Source organism: Oryctolagus cuniculus, chromosome 19, assembly GCF_051225735.1.
Source record: "Oryctolagus cuniculus isolate XC-2025 breed Fujian yellow rabbit chromosome 19, ASM5122573v1, whole genome shotgun sequence".
NCBI lineage: Eukaryota > Metazoa > Chordata > Mammalia > Lagomorpha > Leporidae > Oryctolagus > Oryctolagus cuniculus.
The window spans coordinates 41,486,769-41,505,568 of record NC_142885.1 but is presented as its reverse complement, the minus strand read 5'-3'; the positions used below and the strand labels follow the sequence as shown (position 1 = coordinate 41,505,568).

At 42.5% G+C, this 18,800-nt stretch overlaps 1 pseudogene; it reads right to left on the bottom strand.

Annotated features, from left to right (window-relative positions):
- Positions 1–1,195: 1,195 nt before the first annotated feature.
- On the bottom strand, positions 1,196–1,759 carry LOC149120501 (MAP/microtubule affinity-regulating kinase 4 pseudogene; annotated as a pseudogene).
- Between the last annotated feature and the right edge of the window lie 17,041 nt (positions 1,760–18,800).

Sequence of the window (18,800 nt, the reverse complement as noted above, 5' to 3'; positions counted from 1 at the left end):
GGATTCCAAGACTACCTTTTCATTTGTTCACTTCTAATGTAAGGGTCCTTCCTCTTGGGCATTTCCCAAGAGGCTACAGAGATGCCATTTTCTACTCTGAACTCACAGGCTTTCCTCTGGGACTGACAGGATACAACATATCCAGGTGAAGAATTTGACAATCCTCCTGCCAACCCCCTGGTGACCTTGGCTCTTTTTAGCCTGAGTGTCAGAGGTCCCTGCCTCCCACTCCTCCTGTTGCATTCCTGGGATGCTCTGTTTCTCTGATGCTCCTTGGGAGCAGCTCCTGACTTCTAGATGATCCTCGTTGCTATTGGTGCTCACTGTGGAGAGGGAGGTCAGAGAGTCCTTGCTGAGGGCTGCCCAGGCAGTGGGGATCCTTGTCAACATGGCCAGTTGGGGATCATCTGTCCTGGAGGACTTACTGCTAGACATACTGGGAGGATGATGGCAGACATCCTGTCCTGATTGTTCCTCTTCAAGCAGCAGTGATTTAGTGTTGGAGAGAGCACACTCATGCGCTCTGCTATTGTAGTCTGAGTGACCAGGGAGGCACTGGAGAATGGGACAGCTTTGAGAAGCGGGGGTGGCCTGAAGCATGGGCTTCACTTTGGTGTGGCCCTTATGCAGCACAGGCAACAAGGAACTGGCTTTGAGCTTGGGTGGCAGGGAGCCTGCTTTATGGTCCAGCTGGAAGCCAAGGTCCTCAAGGGAGCTTAGAGCTTCGGGACCCTGAGCAGACAATAGAAGTTCTACTTCACTATGTCCATATATTTCTTTCATGTTGTAGCCCTTCTCTTGGGATTTCATCCAGTGTGGGACAGAGGACAAGGGGTCATCCCATTCCTTAAGGCACAATTGAGAGTTTGGGCCCCATGGGAATTCACATATTTCCTGTTCCTGGTGAGGAAACAGAAATGCTTCACTTGTTTCAGGTACTTTATGTCCTACACGGAGCCACTGGTGGCCCATGATGTCTGCCACTGTGGGCCTCTCCTCAGGGTTTCAGGTCAGTAACTTGTCCAACAGGTTCTCAAACTCAATGTTGACATAGCTGGGAATTCTGTAGTATCCAGACAGGATGGTTTCCTTCAGGTGTACAAAATCCTTCCCTTCAAAAGGTAGTGACTTGGTCACCATGGTGTACAGGACCACACCCAGGCTCCACACGTCAGCCTTGTACCCATTGAACGCCTCAGCTTGGAATTCTTCCGGGGCACAATACTGAAGGGTCCCCACACAAACATTTCAGGTGTTCTCCATCAGCCAGTTTGCAGCTGAGCCCAAAATCAGTCGACTTGATATTCAGATTGTCATCTAGAAGGAGATTTTCTAGCTTTAAATCTCTGTGCACGATGCGCTGCTTGTGGCAGTAATGCACAGCTGATAATGTTTGGTTAAATATCAGGCATGTCTCCTCATCCTGTAGGCAGCCTCTCTCTGTCAGGTAACATCTAAGGTTCCCCTTGATTGCATACTCCATAAAAATGTAGCCTCTCTGTGCCGTGTGCCTTAGCTGCAACAGTTTAATAACAGTTTTATAATGCAGTCCCTTCATTATTTCTGCTTCTGCACAGAACTGCTGGAATCTGCGGTAGTTCTGGCCACCTGTCGCAATCATCTTCACAGCCACCTGGGTCCCACTTTCCAGATGATGGGCCAGTGCCACCCACCCAAAACTGCCCTTGCCGGTGATCCTGAGGACCTGGTACCCATCCAGGACCTCCTCCTCACTTTTGTAGGCTGTGAGGCCTTCCATTGTGAGGCTACCCACCCCCACCCCCACCCGCACCGGGGGGGTGTACAAGCGTACACTAGGAACACTTAATAGTCACCTAAGGTAACAATGAAAACCATGAAACAAATGAAAATCAAACAAATAAAAATTAACAAGACTCAATATGATAATATTTACAACTATATGAACTATGGTATACTAATCACTAAAACTAATTGTATCAAAATATATAATTAAATGTTAGAAAACACACAGAATGCTAAAAGTGGTACAGTAAAACAAGACCAACTATGTTAACTATGGTAACAATTCTAATCGATAAGTCTTATAATGGTCCTGTCTAGATCAAAGGATCAAAAATGAGAAAACAATCAAAATACGCTGAAAATACAAACAAAATACAATGAAAACAACAAAATACAATAAAAAACAAGTATGTATCAGGAGGCTGACATAAAAAACAAAAAGGGATTGAAAAATATTTAAGGAAAATAAATACACAAGAATACAAAGTAAAAATGGGAGAGGCAAAGATACTGAAAAAATAGAAAAAAAACAAAACAAAATAGAAAAAAAAAGAACCAATGTACTAAAAAAAAAAAAAAAAAAAAAAAAAAAAAAAAAAAAACAAATAAACCAGACAGACAAAACAAGAATACAAAGACAAGAAAATTGAAAACCAGTAATGTCATCCAAGTCCTCAGGCTGCCTCCAAAGAGCTTCCTGGGCCAACTGAAAAGGACCTAGGCCAAGCCAGGGAGCTGTTAGGCAGTTGGAATGACATAACAATGGTTCTCCTGATGTCAGGACCAATCACATTTGGCAATAGTCCACAGTGGCTTTCTGAAGAAACTTTCTACTGGATTAGAGAGAAAGGACACCAAAAGCTTTTCCTAAAGTGGTGCTAGAGACTGACATTTAGTTTATGAGACATTAATACCTATATGCTGTTTCAATGGACTTTGCATTTTTAGTTTAAAATTTTGTAATAACTCTTGGCTTTTATAGACCTTCTAAAGTCTACACTCAAAATATGTAACATGATAGGGCTCAACACATTGTTACCACTTGATTGGCATCATGACATTACAACAAAATGTCACGTTGCCCAAGGCACCATCAGGTACATTACATTGTTCATATTCGGAGAGTTGAGTGGGAAGTGTCTTTCATAATTTACCCTGAAGTACATCATCAGATTGTTCCTCAGAAACCCTGGAGGACTACAAAGGAAGTGGGCTGATGTAGTACAGAATTGAAGACAAAGAAACAAGAAACTGTGAAATCTATAGTCTCCAAACCTGTGTTTCAAAAGGTGAAAAGAAAGCAAAGTAATTCCAGGATTTTTCTTAGGTTAGTGTAACAAGACCCTGGCTTGGGTAACCAAAAAAGAACAAAAATTGATTTCACACTGTTTCGGAGGCTTTGAAGTCTAAGATAAGGCCCAGCAGATTTACTGAGAAGGTCTCACTCTCTGCTTTTAAGATGGTGCCTTCTTAAAAAAACTGATAAAGAAATGAAAAGGCTGATGGCCTAGTGTGGGCAATTCATCCTAGGTGTAAGTGTCAAAAGGTTGCACAAGTGTTACAACTTTGTCCAACACCCAGATGTTAATTTCAGAATAATATGGTACCTTCTTAAGGTGCTCTCACAAGGAAGGGCCTGTGGCTGTTGTTGTGGCTGGCTGGGTTAACCTACCACCTGTGGTGCCAGCATCCTGTATGAGTGCTGGTCTTAGTCCTGGCTACTCCACTTCCAATCCAGCTCCCTGCTAATGTGTCTGAGAAACCAGCAGCAGATTCCCCAACAATGTGAGCATGTGGAACTCAGTGTGCAGGAAGAGATGTATGGCTGACATTATCTGTCCTGGGTGTGGGGAACAGGATCCCACACACTCTCCTGAGCACATGGTGGGTGAACTGCTTCCACCCACTGCTTGGGAAGCAGCCAGTCATCTGCTTGCTGAGGCCTTGACTCTACAGCAGAAGTGGGCCATGTCCAGTGGCTATATGTCAGCCTGCAAGTCATGCTCAATCACCTCAGCCTTTGCTACAAAGGCCTACCTGGCACATGATATGGGGTCATCTCCACTTGAGGGATGGCAACAGCTTCCTGCCCTCCTCAAATTCATTCCACCAAATGTAGGTTGGGATAGTTGTGGAATACCTTTACTCAGAACTACCCTGACCCTCTCAGGAAACTGGAAAGTCTTGTGCCTGCTGGTGAAGGAGTCTTCAGCAGGCCTCCCTCTCTCTGGATCTGGCCCAAATTGTCCCTCCCCTTAGTGTAAAAGCTCCCATCCCATACTGCAGTTCCAGGCAGCTCAGCACCTTCAGCCTCCTGATACATACTGAAGGGCCTACACTCCTAACACCCAGTGATGTGCCCTCCAGAGCACAGTCCCTAAGCAGACCCCTACACCACTCACTCACTAAGTCCCCAAGCCAGAGGTCAGCATGCTTATGACTTACAGTGCACAGGAGTCCTACAAATCCATGACCAAGCCAGGGCCCAGAATGGTCACTCTTGTGAGGATTTTTACTCACTCAGCTACCTGCTAATGTGCCTGGGAAAGCAGCAGATGGCCTAAGTCCTTAGGCCCTTGAAGTCAGGTGGGAAAATAGGATTGTGTTGAAATGTACTCATAATTTTTTCATAATGTGGATATTTTGTGAACTTTCAAGGATTTCTCATATTTGCTAGTATTCTAATTTTAATTTGATCATAAGTAATAATGAAGCATCTATGCAGGAATTAATCATCAGATCTTACAAAGAAACAAGCAATACATGAGGTATGGCCAGTCACAATTCTAATAACTGAAAGCAAAGAGAAAACTCTAGAAAGAGCTAGAATAAGACAATGTACAGACAACTCTTCTATTCACTCACATAATGGAATTTTTTTGTTTGTTATTCTAGAACAAACAAAAGCAAATATGCTGGAAAGGAAAAAACAAACTTTATAAAATTTATTTTGATTTTATTTGAATGGCAGATGAAATAAAAAAGGAGAAACACACATGGTGAGAGACATTCCATCCATCCCAAATAACCACAATGACCAGCAATGGGTCATGCTGCAGTCAGGAGCCCAGAACTTCAACTGGATCTCCCATATGTGTGGCTAGGGTTCAAGTACTTGGGTCATCACCTGCTCCCTCCCAGGTGCATTACTAGGGAGGTGGATTGGAAGCAGAACAGTTGGGACTCCAGATGGCATTCCAATATGGGATAGTAGCAATGTAGGCCGAAGCTTAACCTGCTACCTCATGCCAGCCCTGAAAACTCTCACTCATCCATATAGGAAATCCCAAAACATCTTCAAGACTGCTACTAAAGCTAGTAATGTAAGCAGGCATGCTAATTAATTCTGGGTTAACTTCATTGGCCATGGAATATCCAGCTTTGTTTTGTTTTGGAACTTTAGGATTTTTCTTATTTTTAAAAATTGACTTCTGAAGTCTGAAAGGCCTAGTGACACATAGAGAGAACGTTCCACCTGCTGGATTATTCCCCAAGTGGCGTCTATGGCCAGGACTAGTCCAGACTGGAACCAGGAACCAAAAACTCCATTCTGGTTTCCCATGTGCGTGGCTGAGGCCCGATTACTTGAGTCATCACTACTGCCACTGAGGGTGTCACTGGCAAGAAGCTTGAGTCAGGAGGCACAGAGCCAGGAAGCAAACCCAAGCTCTCTGACATGGGATGCAGCTGTCTCAACCTTTAAGCTAAAAGCCCACACTCTACAACTTTTACCCATAGCAACCTTGTACTCTACAAAGTATTGGAAACCAGATGTCAGTTTCTATGGACTGTGTGCAGCCACTGATATTCCCAGAAACTACAGACAGAACTATAGGACAGAAAGCAGACTTGTGGCTGTGTGGGGTGTATGTGGGGCTGGAGGTTAACTGTTGTTGGTCTTGATCATGGAGATGGTTCCATGACCAATGGCATCTCTCAAGACTCTTAGATCCTTAAGCTGGCCAGTGCAGCGGGCTCACTTGGCTAATCCTCCTCTTGCGGCACTGGCACCCAGGGTTCTAGTCCTGGTTGGGGTGCCAGATTCTGTCCTTGTTGTTCCTCTTCCACTCCAGCTCTCTGCTGTGGACTGGGAAGGGAGTGGAGGATGGCCCAAGTGCTTGGGCCCTGCACCTGCACAGGAGACCAGGAGGAAGCACCTGACTCCTGCTTCGGATCGGTGCAGCGCACTGGCTGTAGCAGCCATTTTGGGGGTGGGCCAATGGAAAAGGAAGACCTTTCTCTCTGTCTCTCTCTCTCACTGTCTAACTCTGCCTGTCAAAAACAATAAATAAAGAAATAAATAAAGAAATAAAAATTTAAAAAAATCCTTAAGATGAAAAAGGAGCAATTGAGTGTAAATTAGACTATGACTTAAAAAACAGGGCAGGTATTTGGTCTAGCAGTTAAGACTTCTTTATCCCATACCAAAGTACCTGGTTAATTGGTCCCAGCTTCAGTTCCCAATGCTATCTTTCTGCTAATGCAGTCCCTGGGTGGCAGCAGTTATGTCCTAAGTAATTGGGTTCCTGACACCCATTTAGGAGACCCAGAAAGAGTTACCAGCTCCTAGATTTAGCTAGTCCAGGTCTGGTCTTTGAAGGCATTTGAAAAAGAGAATTTGTGAATGAAAGCCCTTTCTGCCTGTCTCTTTGGTCTCTCCAATAAATAATTATATATTAATGAAAAATTATTGTGCAAAGAAAAATAGTAAGCTTTCAATGATACAAACACTGCAGAATGCAGCACACATGCTCTCAGGGCAATATCAAAACGGTGAAGCCTAGTACGTGATGCTTTGTTAAAGCAGTTGGTGTAATATATCCTGTCTCCTGAACTTATATCTTATACTCAAGAGTCTATTTGGGTTAGGCATGTTGGCACATTGCATCAAGTCACTACTTCAGACACCCAAATGCCATATCAAAGCAACTAGTTTGAGTCTCTGCTACCCACTTCTATCCAGCTTCCTACTATTACACCTTAGAGGCAGTAGGTAATGCTTCAAGTGTCTGTATTTCAACCACGCATATGGAAAATCCAGATAAGAGTTCCTGGATCCTGCTTTCACCCTGACACAGCCCTAGCTGTTGTGGACATTTGTGGAGTGAACCAGTGGATGAAAACATTCTCTCTCAATCTCTCCTTCTGTCTGCCACTCTGCCTTTCAAATAAATAAATAAATCTTTAAAAAATGTTTATCATACATCTTACCCAGGATAGGTAGAAATGAACATTTAGTTCAATTTGTTTATCAATGGACCAAGATTTTGAAACTACAGAAAATAATCGAATTGTCACTTCACCATATTTTCATCAGGTTCTTCCTGAAACAAAATATGAAATTGGGGAGCAAATGTTTAACCTAGGGCTTAAGACATATGTATCTTACATAAAAGTGCCTGGGTTCTTTACTTTAAGCTCCTAATTCCAGCTTACCTCTAAAGCAGAATCTGACAGTCACCAGTGATGGCTCAAGTAGTTGGGTTCCTGCTGCCTCTGTGGGAGACCTGGATTGAGTCCCTGGTCCCTGGTTCTAGCCATTGTGGGCATTTAGGGAGTGACCCAGCAAATGTGAGTTCCCTCTGTCTCTCTGCATCTCTCAAATTAATAAATAAGATTTAAAAAATAAAAGAGCAAACCAAGTTCTCATGTGGTTAAATGTCTTTCATACTGCAGTTTTTCACTCTTTCCTATTTTGTGGTTACCATGAACTTCCTGTAATATTGGGTTATTTTAGCATGCTTTCCTATAGATTCCCTTTAAACAACTTCAGGTATTTTGTTTAAATGTTAGCTATGCATCAAGACTGTGCTGGAAAGATGTATGACTCTGGAATGTTTCTTTAAATTAATTAAGTTTCTCAAAAAAATGAAGTGATTTTGGAGATCCAATGAGTTTGAATAGCCCTTATCTCAATTGTTGAAAAATATTTTTTTCCTTTTTTTCTTTTACTTTTATTTCCTTTTATCATATAAATTGACGAACACTTCACTTACTATAGACTTAATCTTCTGTGGATGAAGTTAATTGAAAATGGATCTTAGTATAAAATAATACTGGGAATTGGGGAGGGAGGAAGGAGAGGGGTAGAAGTAGGGGTTGGTGGGTGGGCATGATGGGAAAAGTCACTATATACCTAAAGTTGTACTTAAGAAATGCATGGGGGCCAGCACTATGACCTACAGGTAAAGTCACTGCCTGCAGTGCCAGAATCTCATATGGGCGCTGGTTCTAGTCCTGGCTGCTCCACTTCTGATCCAGCTCTTGGCTATGGCCTGGGAAAGCAGTAAAAGATGGCTCCAAGTCTTTTGGCTCCTGCACCTGTGTGGGAGACCAGGAATAAGTTCCTGGTTCCTGGCTTCGGATTGGAACAGCCAACTGGGGAGTGAACCAGCGGATGGAACACCTCTCTCTCTCTCTCCCTCTCTCTCTGCACCTCTCCTTCTCTCTCTGTGTAACTCTGACTTTCAAATAAATAAATAAATCTTGGAGTCGGCGCCATAGCTCACCTGGTTAATCCTCCACCTGCAGCGCCGGCATCCTATATGGGGGCCAGGTTCTAGTCCTGGTTGTTCCTCTTCCAGTCCAGCTCTCTGCTGTGGCCCAAGAGGGCAGTGGAGGATGGCCCAAGTGCTTGGACCCCTGCACCTGCGTGGAAGACCAGGAAGAAGCACCTGGCTCCTGGCTTCGGAACGACCCAGCACCGGCCGTAGCGGCCATTTGGGAAGTGAGCCAAAGGACGGAAGACCTTTCTGTCTTTAACTCTACCTGTCAAATAAATTAAAAGTAAATAAATAAATCTTTTTAAAAATGCATGAAGTTTATATTCACTAGATAAAAGTTTTTTTTTTTTTTTTTTTTTTTTTTTTAAAGAAAAATGACTTGCTGAGTGCTGGGCGGGACTCTTGAAGTCCAGCACATGAATTGCTGGGATGGAAGCCAACAGACATTGCAGCTTTCCACAGGGGAGTTCCTAAAGCAACAAGGCATGACTGGCAAATGAGATGTGGCATGAGGGGTGGGGGTCCTCACAGGCACTTGACAAAGACCCCAGTGTTACTCATAACTTCATCCAGTACTAGTTGAAACATAAGTTGAGCATCTTGTAACATTTTGATTGCTTTCTTCTCATATCACAAGTATTGGGACCCAACCACTCTTCTATTTGTGTCTTCATTACTATTAGTTTATTTTTTAAATATTTATTTATTTATTTGAAAGTCAGAATTACACAGAGAGAGAGAGAAAGAGAGAGAGAGAGGGAGAGGGAGAAGGAGATGGAGAGAGATAGAGGTCTTCCATCCACTGGTTTACTCCCCAATTGGCCGCAACAGCCAGAGCTGAGCTGATCTGAAGCCAGGAACCAGGTGCTTCCTCTGGGTCTCCCAAGTGGGTGCACGGGCTCAAGTCCCTGGACCATCTTCTACTGCTTTTCCAGGCCATTTCAGAGAGCTGGATCAGAAGAGAAGCAGGCAGGACTAGAATAAGTGCCCTTATGGGCTGCTGGCACCACGGGCAGAGGATTAACATATAGCACCACAGTACCTGCCCTGCCACTTTCTCTTTTTAAAGTTAATTCCAAGCACAGTTTCATTCACCAAAGAGAGAGTTTCATGCCTGGAGAGGTTTCTCAGTATTTTCAATTCTTACAGGCTGCAGTATCACAATGCATGAACACTGACATTTTGCAATGAACAGTGAATAAAAAAAAACTTCCCTATGAAATAATGAATTTCATACCTGCATTTCTTTATTTTTAAAGATTTGTGGCCGGCGCAGCGGCTCACTAGGCTAATCCTCCGCCTTGCGGTGCCGGCACACCAGGTTCTAGTCCTGGTCGGGGCGCCGGATTCTGTCCCAGTTGCCCCTCTTCCAGGCCAGCTCTCTGCTGTGGCCAGGGATTGAAGTGGAGGATGGCTCAAGTCCTTTGGCCCTGCACCCCATGGGAGACCAGGAGAAGCACCTGGCTCTTGCCATCGGATCAGCGTGGTGAGCTGGCCGCAGCGCGCCGGCTGTGGCGGCCATTGGAGGGTGAACCACAGCAAAATGAAGACCTTTCTCTCTGTCTCTCTCTCTCACTGTCCACTCTGCCTGTCAAAAACAAAACAAACAAACAAAAAAAAAGATTTGTTTTAGTTTACTTAAAAAGCAGAAGTAAAGAGAGAGGGAAAGATAGAGCTCTTCTATCTGCTGATTCACTCTCCAAATGGCTGCAATTGCCAAGGCTGGTCCAGGCTGAAGTCAGGAGCCAGGCGCTTCATAGGAATTCCCACATGAATATAGGGACTCAAGTATGTGGCCATATTCCACTGCTTTCCCAGCACATTATCAGGGAGCTGAATCAGAAGTGGATCAGCTGGGACTGGAACCAGTGCCCATATGTAATGCTAGCTCCCCATTACATACACCACAATGCTGGTCCCATTCTTTTTAAAATATTTACTTTCTAGCCTGCCATGTCTAAATTGTAAGTTCCATGAGGTATGAAGCTCAGCCTCATGTGGAGAATTCTGTGTGTGCAACTCAAAGTGGTGCCTAAAGCTGCAAACCTGAGCAGAGATCAGCCATGTGTTGGGGAATGGCCAACCATGACACCCCCACTCCCCAATGCTAAATGATATAAATCACAGATCCACCGCTAGAATAAATATATTCAGAAAATGTGCAGACAACCCCAGTGTTGTTCAAGGAGTGACTGGGGCAAGAAACATGATACACACTTGATGTTGCAATATTCAACCATAAGGAAGACAAAACTCCAGGCACTTGTGGCAATGAGAATGGAACTGAAAACATTGTGCTCAGATGAATAAATAACACGAAAGATAAGTCCTATATGATCTCACATATGGAGCTGAAGAACCTTAAAATCAAACTAAGATGGAGTGACTTAAGCTAACACTATTAAAAACAAGAAGTCACCTTTGCCCCAAATAAATTTAAAGTTTAAAAATTATAGCCCTAAACTTTTTCCCCAGAGCTAAAATTAGGTGCAACTATAAAAATAAGGAACCCTATGCTTAGCTAGCTGCGACACTTGTGCCTGGCTGTGCTAAGACCTAACCCAGTTTGTATGCCTCCTAATACTCAGATAACGGTGTGGAAGCGGGACGCTGCTCTCCCTCCAGGGGAACGAAGGCAGCGAGACGTCATCCCCCTCAGGGTGAACAAGATGATGCTGACAGGGAAAGGAACTGCTGAAGAAGTAAACAACAAAATTTCGACGAGGGGCATGCCTCCCATGTGATCCCGTAGCTGATTGGATAGAAGACGCATGCCTTTCACATGATCAGCTCACTGATTGGATGGAGGACGCATGCCTTTCACATGATCAGCACACTGATTGGATGGAGGACGCATGCCTTTCACATGATCAGCTCACTGATTGGACAGAAGGTGCATGCCTTTCACATGATCAACTCACGGATTGGTCGCTGCGAGTATATAAACCGTGTGGCTCTGTGCTGGGGGCGCTCTCTGGACTCCCGAGTTCAGGAGGCCCGTCTGCGCAGATGCCGAATAAATCCTCTTGCTTTTGCATCAGCCGGTCTGGACTCTGAGTCTTTGGGGTGTGCCTCTCGACGTGTTAGCATCCTCACTCAGAGGGTCTAACAGAGCCTAAAATAGCCAAAGTCATATTAGCACAGAGGTTGGTTTTTGCCAGTTGCTGGAAGGAAGCAAAATGAAGGGATGATACTCAAGTGATTTAAAGCTTCATTTACACAAGATGAGTTAGTTCTGTGTTCTAATGGGCACCATGCACAGTTGTGTTTTAAAGATTGGGCACAGATGAGGAAGATCCATTATTGGAAGGGAAAGGTGAGACTGTGTTTTCTGATTTCTCTGAGAGCTTCATGCAAAGGCAAGGTAGTGCCTTGGAATGTGGAGATGAGTGAGGAAGGTGTTGTAGAAACAGGAATCTGAGTTATGTGTCTTGGGGAGGGTGTCATTTTAAAATGTGGACTGGGAAATGGCTTGAAACTCCAGGGGTCCTTGGAGAAACATGGCAATAAACCTCTTGAGCCCTACCTTTTCATTTTAAGTTGACGCTGATTCATTAGGCTAGGCTAACAGAGCAATCCAAAAAGATGAGACCAGAGGCAAATTTAGACACTGTAAATGCCTAAAATTTACTAGATTTTCATCCTCATGACAAATATGTGAGAGAACCTACTAAGAAAGAAATATTTGGGTAATTTATGCAAGTGCAATTGACATTTTAATGATCTCAGGATGACCAAACAGACTTCTGATAATTCTCTGCCCTACCCCTGACTTTAGACTTTACTTGTGACGTGAACATGCTCATTATAATCTCAAAGGAGAAAAAAAACCAGCTTGTATAAAATGCTAAAACAGCAAAAAACAATCATTTTTAGCATCTCAGTAACTTTTTATTATGTGTGTACTTAGCTGTATATAAGTAATTGTTTGTATGAGATTGTTAAAAAGGTGAAACATATGAGCGAGCACTGTGATGTAGTGTGCTAAGTCTCTGTCTGCGGTGCCAGCATCCCATATGGGCACTGGTTCTAGCCCCTAATGCTCCTCTCTCAATCCAGCTTTCTGCTAATGCCTAGGAAAGTAGTGGAAGGTGGCCCAAATACTTGGGCCCCTGTACCCACATGGGATATCTTGAAGAAGCTCCTGGCATCTGGCTTAGGATCAGCTCAGCTCTGGCCATTGCGGCAATTTGGGAGTGAACCAGAGGGTGGAAGAACTGTTTCTCTGTCTCTCCCTCTCTCTATCAGTGACTCTACATCTCAAATAAAGAAATTAAATATAAGAAAGAAAAGTCAAAGATAAAAGGTTTCTTTTTTTCTTTTTTTTCTATGATGTTGCTATTTAATTATTTTTTTGGCCTGTTTGATGTATGTGTGAAACAATTTGTCCAGCGGTAAGCTGGAATTATATTTTAATGAGTTTTTTTTAAAGACATAAGACACGTAGGCAGGGGAGGGCCCGTGGTGCGTAGGTTAATCCTCCACGTTCGGCACCAGCATCCCATATGGGCACCAGTTCGAGACCCAGCTCCTCCTCTTCTGATCCAGTTCTCTGCTGTGGCCTGGGAGAGCAGTAGCAGATGGCCCAAGTGCTTGGACCCCTGCAACCATTTGGGAGACCTGGAGGAAGCTTCCTACTCCTGGTTTTGAATCAGCAGAGCTCTGGCCGTTGTGACCATTTGGGGAGTAAACCAATGGAAGAAAGACCTTTCTCTCTGTCTCTCTCTCTCTCACTGTCTGTAACTCTACCTTTCAAATAAATAAATAAATAAATAAATAAAATCTTTTAAAAAAAGGCATGTATGCAAGGATGTGGATAGAAAAGGACACTTAGTTTGTGGGAAGAGTTGTCCCAAGTGGCATCTTGAGCACTGCACCAAATTCCTTCCCCCTGATTCTTTCAAAAATTTATATTTATGACTTACAAAATAATATTATTTTCTAATATTAGTTGAAGTATGAGTCTCAAATTGTGACCTAAAATAAGGGAGGTATAGACTACGAGATTGGAGGCTTAAAAATAGCATGTTAGGAAGTGACACACTTCGCAGGGCCTGGGATAAACAGTGAGGAGAAAACTATATAAGGAACAATTTTGGCAGAGAATTGGAGCAAAAAAAAAAAAACACCAAGGAAGCCCCCCAGGAGGAGGTGAACCTGCATGGTGAGTGCTCATGCACAGCCTCTGAAGCTGCAAGGGTGGAGAGCCCAAGCCAGTGGCATTTTAGAGACAGAAGGGAAGGCTGGACTGCCCAATCCACAGAGATAAGTCAGAGAGAGAGAGAGAGAGAGAGGGAGAGCCTGGCATGGGTCCACACTGGAGCCCTGGGGGCTGGCAGTTGATGGCAGTCGTTTGTGGTCCCAGTGGAAGTGGAGGGGGATGTTCAACTCAAATCAATCTCTCCAAAACAGAACCTATGATTGAGCTGAGAGAGGGCAGGTGCCATTCTGCAATATGGCAAGAACTATGGAAGCCTTCAGGCATGCACATAACTACTCACTAGTAGGGAACCTGAACACAGTGCTGGTGGCAGCGGTAGGCAGGCATTTATCCAGTGGATCCAGTGTGCATGTGTCCGGAACTTCTGGATCTGCTTGATCCAGAGCTCTGAGCACAGGGAACAGCCCACAGCTTCCACTGACTCAGAGCCTGGCTGGGAGGTGGCTGGGCAGCTAGAAGGGACAGAGGGGCACCCAAGCCAACAGTGCCGTCAGGTCCCGGTGACTATGGGAGCCTTGTGTTCTGAGACTTTGGGGACTTGGTGACTACATGAGAAAGTGTAGGGTGTAGCTGGGTATTGCCCAACTTGGGTGTTACCCTGGAGACTTGCCCCACCCTTGAGCATTGACCAGAGTCCCTGGCCACACCCATCACACATCTCCTGGTATGCACTGAAAGTGCAGACATTCCACTAAGCCACAGAAGCATAGCCCCAAAGATAAAAACCATCAAGAAAAGATTAAAAATCAACCCCACAAATACTGAAAAATAGAGCTAAAATTCAAGAAACAAGAATAAAGAAGTCGCCATGACCCCTTCAGAGGAATGTAACAACATTTTAATATTAGAATGTGAAGATGGGGCACGCACTGTGGCTCACATAGCTAATCCTCCACCTGTGGTGCCGGAATCCCATATGGGTGCCAGGTTCTAGTCCCAATTTCTCCTCTTCCAGTCCATCTCTCTCCTGTGGCCCAGCAAGGCAGTGGATGATGGCCCAAGTGCTTGGGCCCCTGCACCCGTGTGGGAGACCAGGAGGAAGCCCATGGCTCCTGGCTTCGGATCTGCATAGCTCCGGCCGTAGCGGCCATTTAGGGGGTGAACCAATGGAAGGAAGACCTTTCTCTCTGTTTTTCCCTCTCACTGTCTGTGACTCTACCTGTAAAATAAATAAATAAAAAATCTTTAAAACAAACAAAAAATGAATGTGAAGATGAAGAGATCAAGAGATTAAGAAAATGTCAGAGAGGAATTTAGAAATGGAAATCTACAAAACCTTCTACCCTACAGTTGCAGAATACACATCCTTCTCATCATGGATGTGCATGGAACTTTCTCTAAAATGACCATATGCTACAAAGAAGCCACAAAGAAAGGTTCAGCAAATTAAAAAAAAAATTGAAAACATTCCATGCACCTTCTCTGACCACAATGGAGTACAGATGGAAATTAACAACTCAAACTGGGACCAAAAGGGATGATGGCACTGCAGGTTGTGGCTATACCCACTAAGCCACAGTGCCAGGCACAAATTTATAAATTTTTAAATGACAGAAATTTTCCTCACTGACCAAGATTGAAGAACAGCTATGTGATGAGTGCCTTCTTTATTCATCGTCCCACGGTAAAAGGTGAAGGAGCAAGAGAGTAAGGGGGCTAACGTGCCTGTTTATAATGGCACTAATCCCATCTGCAAAGGTGGACTCTCATGCCTAATCACTTCCTCAAATTATAATTAAATTTCAACATGAATTTCAGAGAAAACATTTAAGCTATAGCAAAGGATTGGAACACTTTAGCTGTATATTGATGAGAAAGAAATGGAAAATTACCGCATTTCCCTCCCTTTTCCAAGGCTGATAATACGATTATGTTATCAAGGCTACTGACTCTATTTCCCTCAATATAAATATGTAAGTTAATACATAAATGTGGGGCACTTTCATTCTTGACACATATTTAGACCTTTATATATGAGTTCAAAACATTTATAATGCTAATTAAATGCATGTGTGTAAAATGGAGAAACCATGAGTTGATTACATGTTTATTATTCTTTCACAAAGCTTCATCTAATAAAGGGTCATTTCCATCTGAACTGAAGTGAAGTGACTGGTGAAGCCAAACAACAGGTTGCTGCCATCAAAAACCACAAAACCCACAGCAATCTTGGTTTTTCTCTGAAATTGGATGCAGGAGAAGCACCAGAATCATATTGACCTAACAGCATTATCACAACATTTCCAAATCCTGAGTCTCTTTTCAGTATAATGGAAAGTAAACAGTAGAAGAGAGATCACTTATGTGTGCATAATTAGCTTGTGATTATATTTTATTAATAAAATTATTATTTTAGTTTAATTGATTAATGCAATTCATATATTATGGGTCATAAATTGGAGATAACAAAAATTGTCAGATAAAATATTGCAAACATAATTTTAGTATTTTTTGTCTGAATCAAAGATATATCTGGTTCATTCTGTGTGATTGTATGACTGTCAACAAATGCAACTTTCACCTGTTAGAAGGCAACACACTATTTCAGTGAGACTCTGAGAGAATTGGTGGTGATTTTGGACTGCAGAGAAGCATGGTTTTCTAGGTAGAGGTTATCAGACAAAATACATATAAAATTCATAGAGATAGATTATTTTTTGTAAAAAGCAAATTCCAATTTCACACTATTGCAATAAAATATAACTATTGTATATTTTTACTAAAAAGACATTCATTGTTTATCAGAATTTAAATTTAATTAAAGGTTACCCTTTGTTTTAATTTTTTGACTTTGCATAATTATTCTGGAAAGCCACATGTAGTTTAGAATAACATGGTACAAACAATTGGGGAAAGGAAATAGAAGACAAAGACAGAGGTTAAATCCATAGATATCAACTCCAGATAGAGCAAGTGTAAAGGAAAATGGACTCCAAGTTATTCAGAAAGTAAACACTTGTGAGTACACATCGTAGCCTTTACTACAAGAAACATCCACCAGTTTGTCCTGAGGTGAGGGTGAAACCTGTGAAAACTCAGAAACAGATAATGCAGGTCAACTTCATTGTCAGTGTACTGATTTTCACTTTATTCTCAATATTGTAGGCCTCAAGGACAGATTATTGTACTTTTCCTGGATTAGATGAAATTTTTTAATGTATATACAAAAATAGTGTTTTGTGATTTATGGCCAAATAACACAAATCAATAAGATTATTTTCTCATCATTTGGACCATATTCTGAGACTAACACTGTGAAAGCTATGGCTTGTCATCCCAGGTACAAAGAATGTTGTAGAATTTTAGAGGACATGCACAAAGTCTAACACTCCTTTCCCAAATACCTCTGCCTCTCTCTGCCTCACAATCAGGGTGGCTGAGAGTCACAGCAGCAGTGTCAGATAGGGATCTGGAAGGGAGAGGAGAACCTGCTCTCTCTGCTGCAGGTGCCATGGTTCGGCCTCGCAGAAGATCCTTCTCTTAGTTGTTCACCTGCCAAACTGAATGAAAGCCTGCAACACTGAATAATTTTCAGGATCTATGTCTGGAAAGCAAGGCAGTCTACAGATTGCGATTCATGTGGCATTTGGCATTTCTGAGCAAGGATATACAATCATCAATATCCTGTTTTATTTTGTTTTGTAACATTCCTTAGTAAGATTTACTGTCTGTCACTTATTTATTTTTATTTTTGTGTAAATATTAAGCATGTTTGTGGAGCACAATGTGATATTAAGATACAAGTACACATCACCGCATGATTCAGTCATGTTAATTAACATATGCATTGTCTCAGATACAATTTCTTCTTTGTGATGAGAACATTTGAAACTTTTTCTGCTGGCAGAATTGGAATGTATAGTACCACTAACAATAACAGTGTCACCAAGGTTTGTAACAAGTAAATATGGCAGTTCCTCTTTTCGAGTTGAATCTCTTTACACTTATCTTAATGCCGTTTAAAGTCACATAGACAAGTAGTCTGCTGAATTCATGATTTGCCATGGAATTTAATGTGACTCAATAATGGTATTAAAATTAACAAGTCATTTCTGAAGATGTTTTGAAGATCAAATAAAAATTAAAACAAAGCAAACAGCAAAAGTACCAAATTAAAGGATTCTTTTACAAAAAGGAAACCAAAATTCTTGAAATTCTTAGTTATTTTGTTTGCAATCATAAAACAAATCTCACTCAACTTAATATACCCAGAATTAATACATTTGAGTTTAGTTAGAAAACCTAAAACAATAACAAAGAATGTAATTCAAGAAAATCATTTAACTCATGGTGAATGCATTAAGCCACCACTCATTAATTTTACAAATACATAATTTTGAACAGATGGTGATATTTCCAGACAGCTGTTTGGCAGCCAGCATACAAAAATGCCAGTACTGGCTGGTGCCGTGGCTCACTAGGCTAATCCCCCACCTGTGGCGCCGGCACCCCGGGTTCTAGTCTGGTTGGGGCGCCAGATTCTGTCTCGGTTGGGTTGCTCCTCTTCCAGTTCAGCTCTCTGCTGTGGCCTGGGAAGGCAGTGGAGGATGGCCCAAGTCCTTGGGCCCTGCACCCACATGGGAGACCAGGAGGAAGCACTTGGCTCCTGCCTTCAGATCAGCACAGCGCGCTGGCCGCAATGCGCCGACCGTAGCTGCCACTTGGGGGGTGAAACAACGGAAAAAGGAAGACCTTTCTTTCTGTCTCTCTCTCTCTCACTGTCTAACTCTGCCTGTCAAAAAAAAGTTGGTACTGACAATTATTATAATGAAGGAAAATGACATTTGCGGTGACCTGCTAAATTTTAATCAGTTTCAAGGTTAAAAAAAAACCAATATTTTATGCCATAACAATTCAAGTTTCAAAATACTTTAAATTTCTTAACAAATTTTTACATTTAAAACTTCAAAAAGGAAAAATAAAACAAATGAATTAGATTATGTTTTTCACAACAGAGTTTCACATTATGCATGTAGTAAGTGAGTGTAAGGAAAAAATGTTGAAGTGCAGTAAAAAATACAGTTCCAGCTCTAATACAGAAATGCAATTATAAATGTTGCTTCTTATATATATTAATTATAGCTTCACACGATTATGAAATTTATGTTTGTGCCTGCAAACAACTTCTGACTTCACTAATGGATTTTTAATATTCAAGGCTGAAATAAGGAGAACAGCACTTTCTTCACATAAATCGGGATCATCCTACAACACCCATGTAACCCACTTTCTTGTGGAGCACTCACCACCACTGACAGGGCTGAGAAGCACACACTCACCCAGCAGGGTCTCTGCAGGGAGCTCATGGATGT